Source organism: Oncorhynchus tshawytscha, linkage group LG11, assembly GCF_018296145.1.
Source record: "Oncorhynchus tshawytscha isolate Ot180627B linkage group LG11, Otsh_v2.0, whole genome shotgun sequence".
Lineage (NCBI taxonomy): Eukaryota > Metazoa > Chordata > Actinopteri > Salmoniformes > Salmonidae > Oncorhynchus > Oncorhynchus tshawytscha.
This window is the reverse complement of record NC_056439.1, coordinates 6,391,584-6,408,981: the sequence shown is the minus strand read 5'-3', so window position 1 is coordinate 6,408,981 and position 17,398 is coordinate 6,391,584. Positions and strand designations below refer to the sequence as shown.

The 17,398-nt window shown below is 43.5% G+C and overlaps 1 protein-coding gene across 2 annotated transcripts in view; it reads left to right on the top strand.

Moving 5' to 3' along the window:
* Positions 1 to 17,398, top strand: part of LOC112261341 (zinc finger protein 184-like) — a 307,911-nt gene that overhangs the window by 230,941 nt on the left and 59,572 nt on the right. The window lies entirely within an intron of this gene.

Below are 17,398 nucleotides of genomic sequence, written 5' to 3'. Positions count from 1 at the left end.
CCTACAAACAAGCAAGATTTCTGGCTCTCACAGACCTGTAACTTCTTCTTTAAGAGGCTCCTCTGTCTTCCACTCGTTACCTGTATTAATGGCACCTGTTTGAACTTGTTATCAGTATAAAAGACACCTGTCCACAACCTCAAACAGTCACACTCCAAACTCCACTATGGCCAAGACCAAAGAGCTGTCAAAGGACACCAGAAACAAAATTGTAGACCTGCACCAGGCTGGGAAGACTGAATCTGCAATAGGTAAGCAGCTTGGTTTGAACAAATCAACTGTGGGAGCAATTATTAGGAAATGGAAGACATACAAGACCACTGATAATCTCCCTCGATCTGGGGCTCCACGCAAGATCTCACCCCGTGGGGTCAAAATGATCACAAGAACGGTGAGCAAAAATCCAAGAACCACACGGGGGGACCTAGTGAATGACCTGCAGAGAGCTGGGACCAAAGTAACAAAGCCTACCATCAGAAACACACTACGCCGCCAGGGACTCAAATCCTGCAGTGCCAGACGTGTCCCCCTGCTTAAGCCAGTACATGTCCAGGCCCGTCTGAAGTTTGCTAGAGAGCATTTGGATGATCCAGAAGAAGATTGGGAGAATGTCATATGGTCAGATGAAACCAAAATAGAACTTTTTGGTAAAAACTCAACTCGTCGTGTTTGGAAGACAAAGAATGCTGAGTTGCATCCAAAGAACACCATACCTACTTAGAAACATGGGGGTGGAAACATCATGCTTTGGGGCTGTTTTTATGCAAAGGGACCAGGACGACTGATCCGTGTGAAGGAAAGAATGAATGGGGCCATGTATCATGAGATTTTGAGTGAAAACCTCCTTCCATCAGCAAGGGCATTGAAGATGAAACGTGGCTGGGTCTTTCAGCATGACAATGATCCCAAACACACCGCCCGGGCAACGAAGGAGTGGCTTCGTAAGAAGCATTTCAAGGTCCTGGAGTGGCCTAGCCAGTCTCCAGATCTCAACCCCATAGAAAATCTTTGGAGGGAGTTGAAAGTCTGTGTTGCCCAGCAACAGACCCAAAACATCACTGCTCTAGAGGAGATCTGCATGGAGGAATGGGCCAAAATACCAGCAACAGTGTGTGAAAACCTTGTGAAGAATTACAGAAATGTTTGACCTCTGTCATTGCCAACAAAGGGTATATAACACAGTATTGAGATAAACTTTTGTTATTGACCAAATACTTATTTTCCACCATAATTTGCAAATAAATTCATAAAAAATCCTACAATGTGATTTTCTGGAGTTTTTTTCTAATTTTGTCTGTCATAGTTGAAGTGTACCTATGATGAAAATTACAGGCCTCTGATCTTTTTAAGTGGGAGAACTTGCACAATTGGTGGCTGACTAAATACTTTTTTGCCCCACTGTAGGTGAGCAAATCTGTTTATAAATGAGAAATCATGTTATCCTTTCATGTATTGATTTTGTATTTGCTTGTTTATCATTTAGAATTAAAATTAAACTTAGTCTCCTTGGCATCCTTCGAACCTATAAGTGTCTATCCTTGCCACCGATTTGATCTAGCCAACCATTCTCTTTAGGTCATTTACGGTAATTTTTCTATACAAGTCTGCTCTGAGCTTGAAATATACTGATCATGGCCTTTTCTCAATTGGTTTTGAGCAAATCCTGCGTCCTCTCTCCTCCGGCCTCCTTTTGAATAAGGTCAAAGGTAATCGAGGAGAGGTAATGTGGACGAAAATGCGCTTGAATGAAATGAGACTGCTTCTCCGTATTCGCAGATCATGAGGCAAATAATGTTTAGGGCTGGATCCCAAAATAAATGTGTAAAGTGATAATTAAGTTAGTTGTGCAAGATAAAACATAAGTAGCATATTTGTTTTTAAACATCTGCATGCTTTTCTCCACCAACAAAACAAAAGCTGATTCAAAGGTTGCATGGTAGATTTCAAAAAGACTATCAAGGAGGGGAGGACACTTCCTTTCGACTACTAACGAATTCATATGTCCTCGACCACTTATCCTAGGACGGAAGGCGCACCCGGGTGGATGGTGGTTGGAAGAGCGCGCTTGTTTGAAAAATGAAAAGCGTTGCGGTAGCTTTGATAAAGAATAACATCAAGACGAAGCAGCTGCTTTATAAATGTCCCGTGCGAGAGAGGCAGCTTGAGGTTTCCAAGGTTAGAGTAGTGTAGAAGTTGTCATATGCTGAGGCAGTGAAGAAAGTAGGGGAAGATGAGTCAAGGGGGAGGGGTCCTGAGAGCAGTGGTGTGAATAGTAGATCTGTACCAGTACAGAAGGATAAACCAACAAGTGATATGTTTCAGTAATATGTTTTTTTTTTGCATTTATAGCAATGATTATCAGCTGTACTGCAGGGATGGAACGTAAGTCTCAGAAAATTCAGGTTGTGGTGGCAGCTGCAGAGAGGTAGTTGTGTGTGCGAGATTTGACATCAGAAGAGTTACAGGGTGTGTTAAGTGGTGGTGTCCCATCCTTTAATTTTTCTATTGTGTTATTGACTGTACGTTTGTTTATCCCATGTGTAACTCAGTGTTGTTGTTTTGTCGAACTCTATAAGTGAGTTGTAATCCAGTCTAGTAGGTGGCGGCAATGCAACATTTATTTGATGCCAACCGCGGTTAAACCTCGAAGAAGAAGACCACTTATCGGTTTCCGGTTCACGGACGACAGACTTTTTTTTCTCCCTCAAATGCGGAAAGGCCCATGAATAGGTTTGATGTGTAACGAAATAAACAATACCGTATTTCAAAGAATAGCGCGCATAGACTTTTTATTTATCCGCCAACCATTAACATCTGTGTAAACAATGACCAATAACAATTTCCACGTTGCATTTTTGTTGATATTTAGACTTTTATTAACATCCTGGAACTCAAAACTACACAACATCACTCCATGTAGAATTTAAATCGCGTTGGAGTCCGAATTTACTTGATGTTATCTAGGTAACGTTAGCTAACTGTATGGATTTTCACACTCAAATAGCCTCCATCATGGAGCTGCTAGCGAATTCAGCCGTGGCTGAGATCTGTAAATTCGTAGACGACGACTATGTAGTGTTTAGTTTGGAAATAACTCAAAGCCAGAAAGAAAACGGGATTGCGGCGGAAACTACAGCTCCTGGAAATGAAGGTGGCACGAGAGCGCGTCCTCGCCAGTCGTCCCAGTAGAGTCAAGATCGTCGACCGATACAGATGAATGACAAGAGGTACATTTTTCAGAAGCCGGGTGCCGTGGGTCATGTCTAGAAGGCATGTCATGCCGCTAATGTCAAATGTTTCGTCGGTGAGACATTTGAGATTTCAGCTAATACTTTTCCTAACATTAACCTAATTATAGTAACCTGCTACGTTAAGTATCCAAAGCTGCTTAAAGTCCGCTAACCTGATACAAAAGTGACTTCTGACATTAGCTGCATCCTACCTAGTCAAAATCGACGCTACATGGACAGTACATTATTGAACCACCTCCTTTCCCCCCCAATAACCCTTTTAGGTGAAGGACAGCTCACTTGAGGCTACAGGAGCTTTGTGAAGCCAGCGCGACACAGCATGTGGAGAGATGACCAACCCATATCTATAGATGAGGGTTGTGGAACCTCAACCTAGCATGTTATCGTGATAGAGGTTGGTGTCATAGTGTAACATAGAAAATTACTGTACATCAAATGTGGCTTGTTTATTTCAGAAAGGCTCCCCTCAGCTATTAATTTTCTTACATGTTCATCCTTATTTATCTGCCATAGGGGACTTGTGAGACTTCCCAGTGACATTGTTATCCAATTCAAATCATGTACAGATAATAACCTCTCATGTCAATCTGCAGAGGCTGCAGGTCCTGGGTTCAAACAGGAGAGGACTGAAGGTGAGGACCTAAGACACAACAGAGACATTGACTAGAGCAGCGGCTGGAGTGATGACCCTGTAGCCATGGAGGACATCCCCACCGTCACCATGCCCCAGACCAGGACCCAGCGCACCGTCAGTGGAATGGCGAACACCGTCAGTGGAACGGCGAACACCGTCCTCATAACACAAAGGCTCTTACACACCGGATCTTCCCACAAATCAGACCCAGAGAGGCTGGGTTTGATCCTGGCTCAGAGTATTTACAGGTATTTCAGCAGAGCCAGAGGACAGTTCATTCCTGTGGGGATAGTGATGCATTAGACATTGGCAGCCATTATCCGTCTTGTTCTTACGCTACAGAGATGGACCCTGGCAACATATCCTTGGGTTTAGACACAGACTGATCTGTCTAGAGGGAATTGGAACCTGTACAGTAGTAGTATATAGTCTGAAGGGTGCCTAGATAGGAAAGGGCAGGGAAGGCGACATTCCTCCTACATGGAATGCAGAGATTTCTTAGATTACAGGGAAAGTTTAGAGACAAATCCAAATATTCACAACCCACTCCCCTTTCCACGTGTTCAGGGACTGCGACCCAGTTTCCTCATCGATGGGGCCTTCCGATTCAAACGTCCTTTTCGATAAAGTATTGAACTCAAGGGCCAAATCACAGGGAGGGGGAGCCACATCAGGCAATAGTAAAGAGAAACGGTTCCTCTGCATGTTCTGTAACAAAGGCTTTAGCTGCCTCCAGAAGGTGGAGATCCACCAGAGTGTCCAGACAGGGGAGAAACCCTTCAGCTGTACCCAGTGTGATAAGAGATTCTCCCGCCAGGACCACTTGAAGAGGCACCAGAGGGTGGATTCTCCAGACATCACCAGCTGAACATGAGCCTGAAGGTCCACAGGGGAGAGAAGCCTGTACACACTGCAGGAAGAGGTTCTTAGAGAAGAGCTACCTAAGGACACACCAGCAGAAAACAATCCCACTCTAGAACATAGAAAGAAACCATTCCACTCGATAGCTTCTAATGTTTAGGTCAAACCCTGCATTAAAGACAAAGATGAATTGTGATTGTTGTCAGCAGAAAACATCCACAGATGCAGTTGGAATTACGAGAGTGAAAGATTTCAGTGTTGAATATTCCTGAGTAAAATATTGCAACTAGACACTGATATATAAGACATACAGTGCCTTCAGAAAGTATTCACACCCCTTGACTTTTTCCACGTTTTGTTGTGTTACAGCCTGAATTTAAAATATATTAAATATATTGTTTTTCACTGGCCTACACGCAATACCCCATAATGTTAAAGTGAATTATGTTTTTAGATTTTTTTTACAAATAATAAATAAATGAAAAGCTGAAATGTCTTGAGTCAAGTATTCAACCCCTTTGTTATGGCAAGCCTATATACTTTTGGGAGTAAAATGTGCTTAACAAGTCACATAAGTTGCATGGACTCACTCTGTGTACAATAATAGTGTTTAACATGATTTTTGAATGACTATCTTATCTCTGTACGCCACACATGTAATTGTCTGTAAGGTCCCTCAGATTGAGCAGTGAATTTCAAACACAGATTCAACCACAAAGACCAGGGAGGATTTTCAATGCCTTGCAAAGATTGGTTAAAAATTTAGAAGACATTGGATATCCCTTTGAGCATGGTGAAGTTATTAATTACACTTTGGATGTTGTATCAATACAAAGAGACAGGTGTCCTTCCTTACTCAGTTGCCGGAGAGGAAGGAAACTGCTCAGGGATTTCACTATGAGGCCAATGGTGACTTTTAAACAGAGTTTAATAGCTGTGATAGGAGAAAATTGAGGATGGATCAATAACATTGTAGTTACTCCACAATACTAATCTAATGGACAGAGTGAAAAGAAGGAAGACTGTACAGAATAAAAAATATTCCACAATATGCATCCTGTTTGCAACACGGCCTACTACCAAAACCTGCGGGCTCTCCTTCACTGCAGCCAACGTCAGTAAAACACTTAAACATGTTAACCCTCGCAAGGCTGCAGGCCCAGACGGCATCCCCAGCCGCGTCCTCAGAGCATGCGCAGACCAGCGGGCTGGTGTGTTTACGGACATATTCAATCAATCCTTATCCCAGTCTGCTGTTCCCACATGCTTCAAGAGGGCCACCATTGTTCCTGTTCCCAAGAAAGCTAAGGTAACTGAGCTAAATGACTATTGCCCCGTAGCACTCACTTCCGTAATCATGAAGTGCTTTGAGAGACTAGTCAAGGACCATATCACCTCCACCCTACCTGACATCCTAGACCCACTCCAATTTGCTTACCGCCCCAATAGGTCCACAGATGATGCAATCGCAATCACACTGCACACTGCCCTAACCCATCTGGACAAGAGGAATTTCTATGTAAGAATGCTGTTAATCGACTACAGCTCAGCATTTAACACCATAGTACTCGTCATTAAGCTCGAGACCCTGGGTCTCGACCCTGCCCTGTGCAACTGGGTCCTGGACTTCCTGATGGGCCACACCCAGGTGGTGAGGGTAGGTAACAACATCTCCACCCCGCTAATCCACAACACTGGGGCCCCACAAGGGTGCGTTCTCAGCCCTCTCCTGTACTCCCTGTTCACCCACGACTGCGTGGCCATGCACGCCTCCAACTCAATCATCAAGTTTGCAGACGACACTACAGTGGTAGGCTTGATTACCAATAATGATGAGACGGCCTACAGGGAGGAGGTGAGGGCCCACGGAGTGTGGTGTCAGGAAAATAACCTCATACTAAATGTCAACAAAACAAAGGAGATGATTGTGGACTTCAGGAAACAGAAGAGGGAGCAGCTCACAATCCACATTGACGGGACAGTAGTGGAGAGGGTGGAAAGTTTTAAGTTCCTTGGCGTACAAATCACGGACAAACTGAAATGGTCCACCCACACAGACAGCGGGGTGAAGAAGGCGAAGCAGCGCCTCTTAAACCTCAGGAGGCTGAAGAAATTTGGCTTGTCACCAAAAACACTCACAAACTTTTACAGATGCACAATCGAGAGCATCCTGTCAGGCTGTATCACCACCTGGTACGGCAACTGCTCCGCCCATAACCGTAAGGCTCTCCAGAGGGTAGTGGGGTCTGCACAACGCATCACCGGGGGAAAACTACCTGCCCCCCAGGACACCTACACCACCCGATGTCACAGGAAGGCCAAAAAGATCATCAAGGACATCAACCACCCAAGCCACTGCCTGTTCACCCCGCTATCATCCAGAAGGCGAGGTCAGTACAGGTGCATCAAAGCGGGGACCGAGAGACTGAAAAACAGCTTCTATCTCAAGGCCATCAGACTGTTAAACAGCCATCACTAACATTGAGTGGCTGCTGCCAACATACTGACTCAACTCTAGCCACTTTAATAATGGACAAATTGAGGTAATACATGTATCACTAGCCACTTTAAACAATGCCACTTTATATAATGTTTACCCTACATTATGTATATACTGTACTCTATACCATCTACTGCATGTTGCCTATGCCGTTCGGCCATCACTCATTCATATATTTTTATGCACATATTCTTATTCATTCCTTTATACTTGTGTGTATAAGGTAGTTGTTGTGAAATTGTTTGGTTAGAATACTTGTTAGATATTACTGCATGGTCGGAATTAGAAGCACAAGCATTTCGTTACACTCGCATTAACATCTGCTAACCATGTGTATGTGACAAATAAATTTGATTTGATTTGATTTTAACACGGCGCTGAAGTAGAACTGCAAAACATTTTGCAAAGCAATTTACTTTTTGTCCTGAATATAAAATCATATGTTTGGGGAAAATACAATATATTACTGAGTACTGTACCATTTCAATTAATCCCAAAGGTGTTTCATGGGGTTGAGGTCAGGGCTCTGTGCAGGCCAGTCAAGTTCTTCCACACTGATCTCGACAAACAATTTCTATATGGACTTTGCTTTGTGCACAGGGGCGTTGTCATGCTGAAACAGGAAAGGGCCTTCCTCAAACTGTTGCCACAAACTTGGAAGCACAGAATCGTCTAGAATGTCATTGTATGCTGTAGCGTTAAGATTTCACTTCACTGGAACTAGGGGGCCCCAGACCATTATTCCTCCTCCACCAAATTTTACAGTTGGCACTATGCATTGGGGCAGGTGGCAAGCTTTGCACCTCTCCAGCCGACACTTGGCATTGCGCATGGTGATCTTAGGCTTGTGTGCAGCTGTTCGGCCATGGAAACCCATTTCATGAAGCTCTCGACGAACAGTTATTGCGCTGACGTTGCTTCCAGAAGCAGTTTGGAACTCAGTAGTGAGTGTTGCAACCAAGGACAGATCATCGGCGTCCCGTTCTGTGAGCTTGTGTGGCCTACCGCTTCGCGGCTGAGTTGTTGTTGCTCCTAAACGTTTCCACTTCACAGTAACAGCATTTACAGTTGACCGGGGAAGCTCTAGCAGGGCAGAAATTTGACAAACTGACTTGTTGGAAAGGTGGCATCTTATTACGGTGCCCCGTTGAAAGTCACTGATCTCTTCAATAAGGCCAATCTACAGTGAATGTTTGCTTGTCCATGATTCCATGGCTGTATGCTCAATTTTATACATCTGTCAGAAATGGGTTTAGCTGGGGTTTAGCTGAAATGGCCAAATCAGCTAAACCCAAGTGGTACATTCGACACTGTTGACAGTGATGTCTTTCTGGACAGACTGGAGAGGTGGGTTAGCCTCTCCGGTCCAGTTCTATATTGGTTTAGGACCTATTTAATCAGTCAAAAAATGTTTTGTCACCCTTAGTAAACATAACTTAGTGGCATAGTGAACATAACTTGTGGCATACCACAAGGTTCGATTTTGGGTCGGGTACTGTTCAGTTTATATACTGTATGTTATCAGAAAGCACATGAAACACAAGAACAATAAACAACTTTACATTTCTGTGACACCAGAGGATTTTAGCTCCACGGATAAATTATTATACTGTGTTAGTGATTTAAATACTTGGATGACTCACAACTTCCTCCAGCTAAATCAAGACAAGACGAGGTACTTATTGTTGGAGCTAAAGCACAGAGAGAACCTGGTCACACTTTTTAATTCAATAAAGATAAAACACCAGGTAAAAAACATAGGTGTTATTTTAGATTCTGAACTCAATTTTGAATCACACATTAGGAATGTGACCAAAATAACTTTTTACCACCTGAGCAACATTGCCATGGTGGGGCTGTTTCTCTCTCAGGCTGATACAGAGAGACTCATTTACGCTTTTATTATAAGCAGGATTGACTACTGTAATGCTCTCCTGTCTGGTCTACCCAAGAAAGCCATTGGTCAACTGCAAAACATACAGAATGCTGCAGCACGAGTACTGGCCAAGCCCAGACGGAGAGCACACATTACACCAGTTTTAAGGTCTCTGCACTGGCTGTCTGTGAGTTTTATCATTAATTTTAAGATTCTTCTCTTGGTTTTTAAATCAATCCATGATTGTGCACCCCAATACATGTCAGACATGCTTTTAAATTATGTACCCAGTAAGCAGGTTACTTTCTAAGTGTAATCCATTACAGTTACTAGTTATCTGTAACGTAACTTTTTGATTACCTAAACTCAGTAACGTAATCTGATTACATTCAGTTACTTTTATACTACTTTCACCTTAAGAGGCTTTAGAATACGACAAAAATGTATGTTACCAATTGAAGCACATCTATTGCAGGATAAATCAATGTTAAAGATTACATAGCTGGCCATATATTGATGTTAAATTTTACTTTATGGGTTGGTTATGTAGGCTTCTTCTAACCCATCGCTTTCTACTACATATAATAATACAATTAAATGAGACTTTGGTTTTTAATGTAAAGATATATTAAAATTCCAGTCATTACAATCGATGTTATACCCCTTGATGTCCAGGAATAGGACTTGGAAATATGGAAGTATAGATTAAGCCTAATTGTTTCACCTTAGCATAACCCCAAAACTAAGGGCTTATTAGCCAGCCTACTCTGTTGTTTATGATTTTGTTGTCATGGAGGACTGATTAGGCTCATTGATTCTAGTTGAAAAATTAAAAGCTGCGCTCATGGAATGGCATGCTTTGAGCACTACTGAGAAGTGATATTTACACGTGAAAAATTAACGCCATATGCTGCATTTGCTATAGGCCTATTGTTTACCTTTTTGTTGGTGACACTTTGATATCTTTATAATATGCAGCTGTTTAAAGGGTAAATCCACAGATGAAATAATAATTCCTGTTTGGCCCTGTCCGGGGGTGTCCTCGGATGGGGCCACAGTGTCTCCTGACCCCTCCTGTCTCAGCCTCCAGTATTTATGCTGCAGTAGTTTATGTGTCGGGGGGCTGGGGTCAGTTTGTTATATCTGGAGTACTTCTCCTGTCCTATTCGGTGTCCTGTATGAATCTAAGTGTGCGTTCTCTAATTCTCTCCTTCTCTCTTTCTTTCTCTCTCTCGGAGGACCTGAGCCCTAGGACCATGCCCCAGGACTACCTGACATGTTGACTCCTTGCTGTCCCCAGTCCACCTGGCCATGCTGCTGTTCCAGTTTCAACTGACCTGAGCCCTAGGACCATGCCCCAGGACTACCTGACATGATGACTCCTTGCTGTCCCCAGTCCACCTGGCCATGCTGCTGCTCCAGTTTCAACTTCCACCTGACTGTGCTGCTGCTCCAGTTTCAACTGTTCTGCATTATTATTATTCGACCATGCTGGTCATTTATGAACATTTGAACATCTTGGCCATGTTCTATTATAATCTCCACCCGGCACAGCCAGAAGAGGACTGGCCACCCCACATAGCCTGGTTCCTCTCTAGGTTTCTTCCTAGGTTTTGGCCTTTCTAGGGAGTTTTTCCTAGCCACCGTGCTTCTACACCTGCATTGCTTGCTGTTTGGGGTTTTAGGCTGGGTTTCTGTACAGCACTTTGAGATATCAGCTGATGTACGAAGGGCTATATAAATAAATTTGATTTGATTTGATTTGAATAATAACAAAATGGACACCCCGCCTCTGTTTTGGTAAAACGCTGAGGGATGGGGCTGGAGAAATGTAACCACTGTCAAATTAATAGACAGAGCTATGGATGCAAGGACCGACCATCCATGATATCAAAATGATTGTTTTAACCATGTTATGAGGCTATACAGTGTTTGTTTACAAACATTGGAGAAAAACAAGCTTATATTTTGGGTTCTAATAAAGTGTGACAGTTGAACTAAGTTCGAGACATTTTATAAGTTACATTCTTCAAGAACCAATGGATATATAAGTCCCAAAATGGATGTAGCAATTACAGATTGTCCCTTTTAAGTCTATGAAAAGTGTGCAAGTTTGAACATGTGTCCATTAGGCCTATGGATTTTTAAAAAATGTATCAGCATGAATTAAAAGCCCCTCTTTTATTCCATAGGCTGGAATCCGCACTGTGCTGCTGTTGCAAGAGCACATTTTTCACTGGCTGTCCACTGGTTTCAAAAACAATGATTGATAGGCAGTGTAAACTTCTTGAATTCAACCATTATTGGGTTCAAATACACATTTAGATTTGCGAATCACAATCCGTAAGGCGCAAATAGCTAAAAGAGAGTGCAGCAGGTGTGATTCACATCAATGCGATGTGTAGATATCAATAACAAGTGATATCCGTATCGTCGTAGACTACACCACTGCTGTCATCCTTACCTCCAAGTATTTATTCAAGTTGGATAATCTTTGGATGACAACAGCAGTCGTACCATTGGAAGACATAGCTTGGACTTCTTGGGCTTCTTGTTCTTCACCAAATGATGACACACATTTGGTGTGTCATCATAGTGGTCTCTGACTTCTGGTCAGACTCGCTCAGGTGGAACATGCTTAAACATACGCATTTTTTAAATGCTGATTCGAATGTCTTTGAGAACAGAGAAGTGTCAAAGATTTGTTTTCGTAAACCTCCTTTCTGAATTTAAAAGTAAACCTCGAAGTAATCATCTAGTTTTGCAAAAGTATCTGTCAAATCAAAGTAGCAGAGAGAACAAATAAAATAAAATCTATTTATAAAGCTCTTCTTACATCAGCTGACATCTCAAAGTGCTGTACAGAAACCCAGCCTAAAATCCCAAACAGGTGTAGATTATAACAGAACATGGCCAAGATGTTCAAATGTTCATAGATGACCAGCAGGGTCAAATAATAATAATCACAGTGGTTGTCGAGGGTGAAACAGGTCAGCACCTCAGGAGTAAATGTCAGTTGGCTTTTCATAGCCGATCATTCATAGTATCTCTACCGCTCCTGCTGTCTCTAGAGAGTTGAAAAGAGCAGGTCTGGGACAGGTAGCATGTCCGGTGAACAGGTCAGGGTTCCATAGCCGCAGGCAGAACAGTTGAAACTGGAGCAGCAGCACGGCCAGGTGGACTGGGGACAGCAAGGAGTCATCACGCCAGGTAGTCCTGAGGCATGGTCCTAGGGCTCAGGTCCTCCGAGAGAAAGAAAGAAAGAATGAGAGAAAGAGAATTAGAGAGAGCATACTTACATTCACACAGGACACCGGAAAAGACAGGAGAAAGACACAAGATATAACAGACTGCCCCCTCGACACATAAACTACTGCAGCATAAATACTGGCGGCTGAGACAGGAGGGGTCGGGAGGCACTGTGGCCCCATCTGACGATACTGCCGGACAGGGCCAAACAGGAAGGATATAACCCCACCCACTTTGCCAAAGCACAGCCCCCACACCACTAGAGGGATATCTTCAACCACCAACTTACCATCCTGAGACAAGGCCGAGGATAGCCCACAAAGATCTCCGCCACGGCACAACCCAAGGGTGGGCGCCAACCCAGACAGGAAGATCACATCAGTGACTCAACCCACTCAAGTGACGCACCCCTCCTCGGGACGGCATCAAAGAGCACCAGTAAGCCAGTGACTCAGCCCCTGTAATAGGGTTAGAGACAGAGAATCCCAGTGGAAAGAGGGGAACCGGTCAGGCCGAGACAGCAAGGGCGGTTCGTTGCTCCAGAGCCTTTCGGGTTCACCTTCACACTCCTGGGCCAGACTACACTCAATCATATGACCCACTGAAGAGATGAGTCTTCAGTAAAGACTTAAAGGTTGAGACCGAGTTTGCGTCTCTCACATGGGTAGGCAGACCATTCCATAAAAATTGAGCTCTATAGGAGAAAGCCCTGCCTCCAGCTGTTTGCTTAGAAATTCTAGGGACAATTAGGAGGCCTGTGTCTTGTGACCGTAGCATACGTGTAGGTATGTACGGCAGGAACAAATCAGAGAGATAGGTAGGTAAGCCCATGTAATGCTTTGTAGGTTAGCAGTAAAACCTTGAAACCAGCCCTTGCCTTAACAGGAAGCCAGTGTAGGGAGGCTAACTGACTGGTCAAATTGCTCTCTGTGTAGAGTGCCTAGCTCCATGCAGTTGTCGCAGATTGTGACAAGGTTTCGATTCGCACGTTTTTTTCACCCCCTTTTGAAATGTAGAATTAAATGTATTGTGTGTTGAAGGGACGAAGCCAACAGCTTGAAAATTAAAATTAAGAATGAATTTAATAAGGAGCTACCTCTTTCCTAAGTCTTGTAGACAAACACACTGTAAAAATGCTTCACTAGTGAAGAGTGACAAACTTTGTCCCTTTAGGTTGATACTGGTGTTTTACAGTCAGTTAACGATAGTGCCTTAATTGATGTTTTCTTGACATGAAGATGTGTGTAATGTTGAACCTTTTCCAGAGTATTCTAAAATAAATGTTATCAAAGCGAGGGTACCAGATTTACAGAAAAGGTCAAGTGTTACCATAGTGAGAAAAGTTATTGGACCTGTCACATGTATCACAATAAAAGTATTGAACTTCAAAGTTGAGTGTAAGACCATTTTGTTAAAATGAAATACAAAATTGACTCTGTTGTGTGAGTAATTGGGCGTCACTCTAGGTGGAAGGTGGAATAAACGAGTCAGGAGTAGGTTTTCTTGATTGAACACAGTTCTCTATTGAGGGCATTTGGTCAACACAAACACTCCAACATAATCAATGAAAATCTTCCAAGGAAAAACATACATCTTCTTCTCCAGATGTAACAGGAACACAATAGGATTATCTTTAAACTACAACCAAAAAGTCACGGGATTGTCACCGTCTTAGTGGTTCTTCCTGGATAGCTCCTCTCTCTCGGTGGCCATCTTCCAGAGATAGTTTTCCCCCCTCTCTGCTGGTTCCATTCTCTCTCTTATAGGGGAAGGAGAGTATGTCATTAGTACCATCAGCTGTGCTTAATTGCCTCTGGTTACCTTGTCTCCCATGCCTTGTTGGGCTACTATCCATGAGCCCAGCCTGCCCTCTGGTGGTCCTTCCACAGTTGTTTGACTTGGTTATTTTTGTATCACTGCAGGGATTGAGTTTCCCTTATCTCAGTCTAACCAAAACATACTTCATTCTGGAATCAATACATATGGAATGCTTTTTTAATAACCTCCAATGGCTCCATATTGTTCACAGTGTTAGAGATGGGCTTGACTGAGGTTAATATTTTATAATAAAATGTCATGTTTCTGTGTGTACAGCAGAGAGTTTCTTATTTAAAACGCTATGCTTTTCTGTTCAATTTGTGTTTATAGTCTGCGGTCCATGAGGACCTACTGATATCCGGTGTTGCTGACGGGAGAGACTTGACCTCTGAGGTGGCTGGTCACAAACCCTGGCCCCGGGTAAGAACCCTGGATCAGGAGCCGTTGCGCTTCCTTCCCAAGTCGGAACCAGGACCCAACCATGAAGGAAAGAGACTCCACCACCACACAGAACACAACCGGTGGACAGGTGGACTGAACAACCTCAGTCCTGGTGGTCATCAAGAGAGACAGAGGCTCCAGTCAGGGATCCAGTCTGCAGCCCAGACCCTTCTCTTCAGTCTCAGTGCAGGGATGAAGCAGGGCCTGGGGCTGATAGAGATAGACCCTCCTGTTCCTATGATACAAACGTCACAGTATCCATGATGAACAGAGTAGGTCACCCTGGGCTTCAGCCTTCACAGAGAGTGGTGGGAGATCCCCCTGGTGGTAGTCTATGAGCAAGTCCGTCTTCTCCTTTAGGATCTTGTTTAATGCCTAGCGAATGGGTTTATAAAGGTCTGTGTCTAGACTTCCTCAGTTACCTCATGGTTACCCCACCAATACAGACAGGGTCAGGATGGGTGTTCACCACAAGAGGTGCCTAACTTGCTCTCTAAACAGATTCTCTCCCACTGGATCTCCCTGGCATAGCGCAGCAAGGGTTAACTACTGTAGCGCTGCATGCCCCAACTCCACCAGGGTCCTGGCAGCGTCTTGGTTGTTGTTTAAAGGGTTGACTGTAGGAGAATTTTGTGCTGTGGCGAGTTGGGCATCACCACACACTTTTGTGAGATTTTATCGCTTGGATGTCACTGCTCCCAGTTTAGCCCACAACGTGCTTACTGCGGGGACTGAAAGTTGACTGACTGAAAGGGAAGGTAACGTTATGACTATAACTACTGTTCCCTGAAGGAGGGAAACGAGATACGACACCCATTTGGCCCCGCACCGCCCGTTACTGGGCTCGTTGAAGACCCGTATTAAATTGAAGGAATGGATCGGCCGTGCTGCTGCTCCAGTTTCAACTGTTCTGCCTTATTATTATTTGACCATGCTGGTCATTTATGAACATTTGAACATCTTGGCCATGCTCTGTTATAATCTCCACCCGGCACAGCCAGAAGAGGACTGGCCACCCCACATATGCTCTCTCTAATTCTCTCTTTCTTTCTCTCTCTCGGAGGACCTGAGCCCTAGGACCATGCCCCAGGACTACCTGACATGATGACTCCTTGCTGTCCCCAGTCCACCTGACCGTGCTGCTGCTCCAGTTTCAACTGTTCTGCCTTATTATTATACGACCATGCTGGTCATTTATGAACATTTGAACATCTTGGTCATGTTCTGTTATAATCTCCACCCGGCACAGCCAGAAGAGGACTGGCCACCCCACATAGCCTGGTTCCTCTCTAGGTTTCTTCCTAGGTTTTGGCCTTTCTAGGGAGTTTTTCCTAGCCACCGTGCTTCTACACCTGCGTTGCTTGCTGTTTGGGGTTTTAGGCTGGGTTTCTGTACAGCACTTTGAGATATCAGCTGATGTACGAAGGGCTATATAAATAAATTTGATTTTGATTTGATTTGATCGAGCTTCACGCTTTTCACCTGTGGAAGGTGGGGCTTCCAGCGAGGCGTGGATTTCTTTGGCCTTCATTGGATTTTAGATCCTTCAACCATAGTATGTTATACCTCGTTTCCCTCCTTCAGGGAACAGTAGTTATAAAGTTACATTAAGGGTACAGTTGAAGTCGGAAATTTACAAACACTTAGGTTGGAGTCATTAAAACTTGTTTTTCAACCACTCCACAAATTTCTTGTTAACAAGCTATAGTAATTTTTCCAACAATTGTTTACAGGCAGATTATTTCACTTATAATTTGCTGTATCACAATTCCAGTGGGTCAGAAGTTTACATACACCAAGTTGACCGTGCCTTTAAACAGCTTGGAAAATTCTTTAGAAGCTTTAGAAGAAAATGGCTTTAGAAGCTTCTGACATCATTTGAGTCAATTGGAGGTGTACCTGTGGATGTATTTCAAGGTCTACCTTCAAACTCAGTGCCTCTTTGATTGACATCATGGGAAAATCTGAAGAAATCAGTGAAGACCTCAGAAAAATAATTGTAGACCTCCACAAGTCTAGTTCATCCTTGGGAGCAATTTCCAAATGTGATGAAAGAAATAAAATCTGAAATAAATCTTTCTCTCTACTATTATTCTGACATTTCACATTCTTAAAATAAAGTGGTGATCCTAACTGACCTAAAACGGATAATTTTTTACAAGGATTAAATGTCAGGAATATGAATAACTGAGTTTAAATGTATTTTGTTAAGGTGTATATAAACTTCCGATTTCATCTGGATATGCAATTCTGTTGGTCCTATTTTCCAAACCCGCTACGGAGCTTTAGGTGCCAAGGATACGGACATGTTGCAGCAGTGTGTAGAAAGGAGATCCCACAATGTGAGAAATGTTCAGGAGGGCATAGTCAGGGGAAGTGTAAAGTTGGGATAGAGAAAGCACTGTGTGTCAACTGTGTAGCTGGGGATCAGAAGAGCCATGTGAGAGAAAGACAGGTTGAGATTACCACAGTTCGAGTGGGGGAGAAAGTTTCCTACACTGAGGCAGTAAAGCAAATAGAGGATAGCCCAAGGGTGAGTGATTTGACTGGGAGCCCCCCAGTGAGTAGGCCTGAAGAGAAAGATCCAGATTATTAGCTTTATTAAAGTAGGATTTATTGTGTTTATTGCTATGGTTATTAATTGTACTGCACTGATGGAGCATAAAACCCAGAAAATAGATGTGGTAGTGGCAGCAGCAGAGACATTTACGGGTGTAAGATTTTAGTGCAGAAGATCTACAGGGGGGTTCTGGAGTATAGGTTCCATC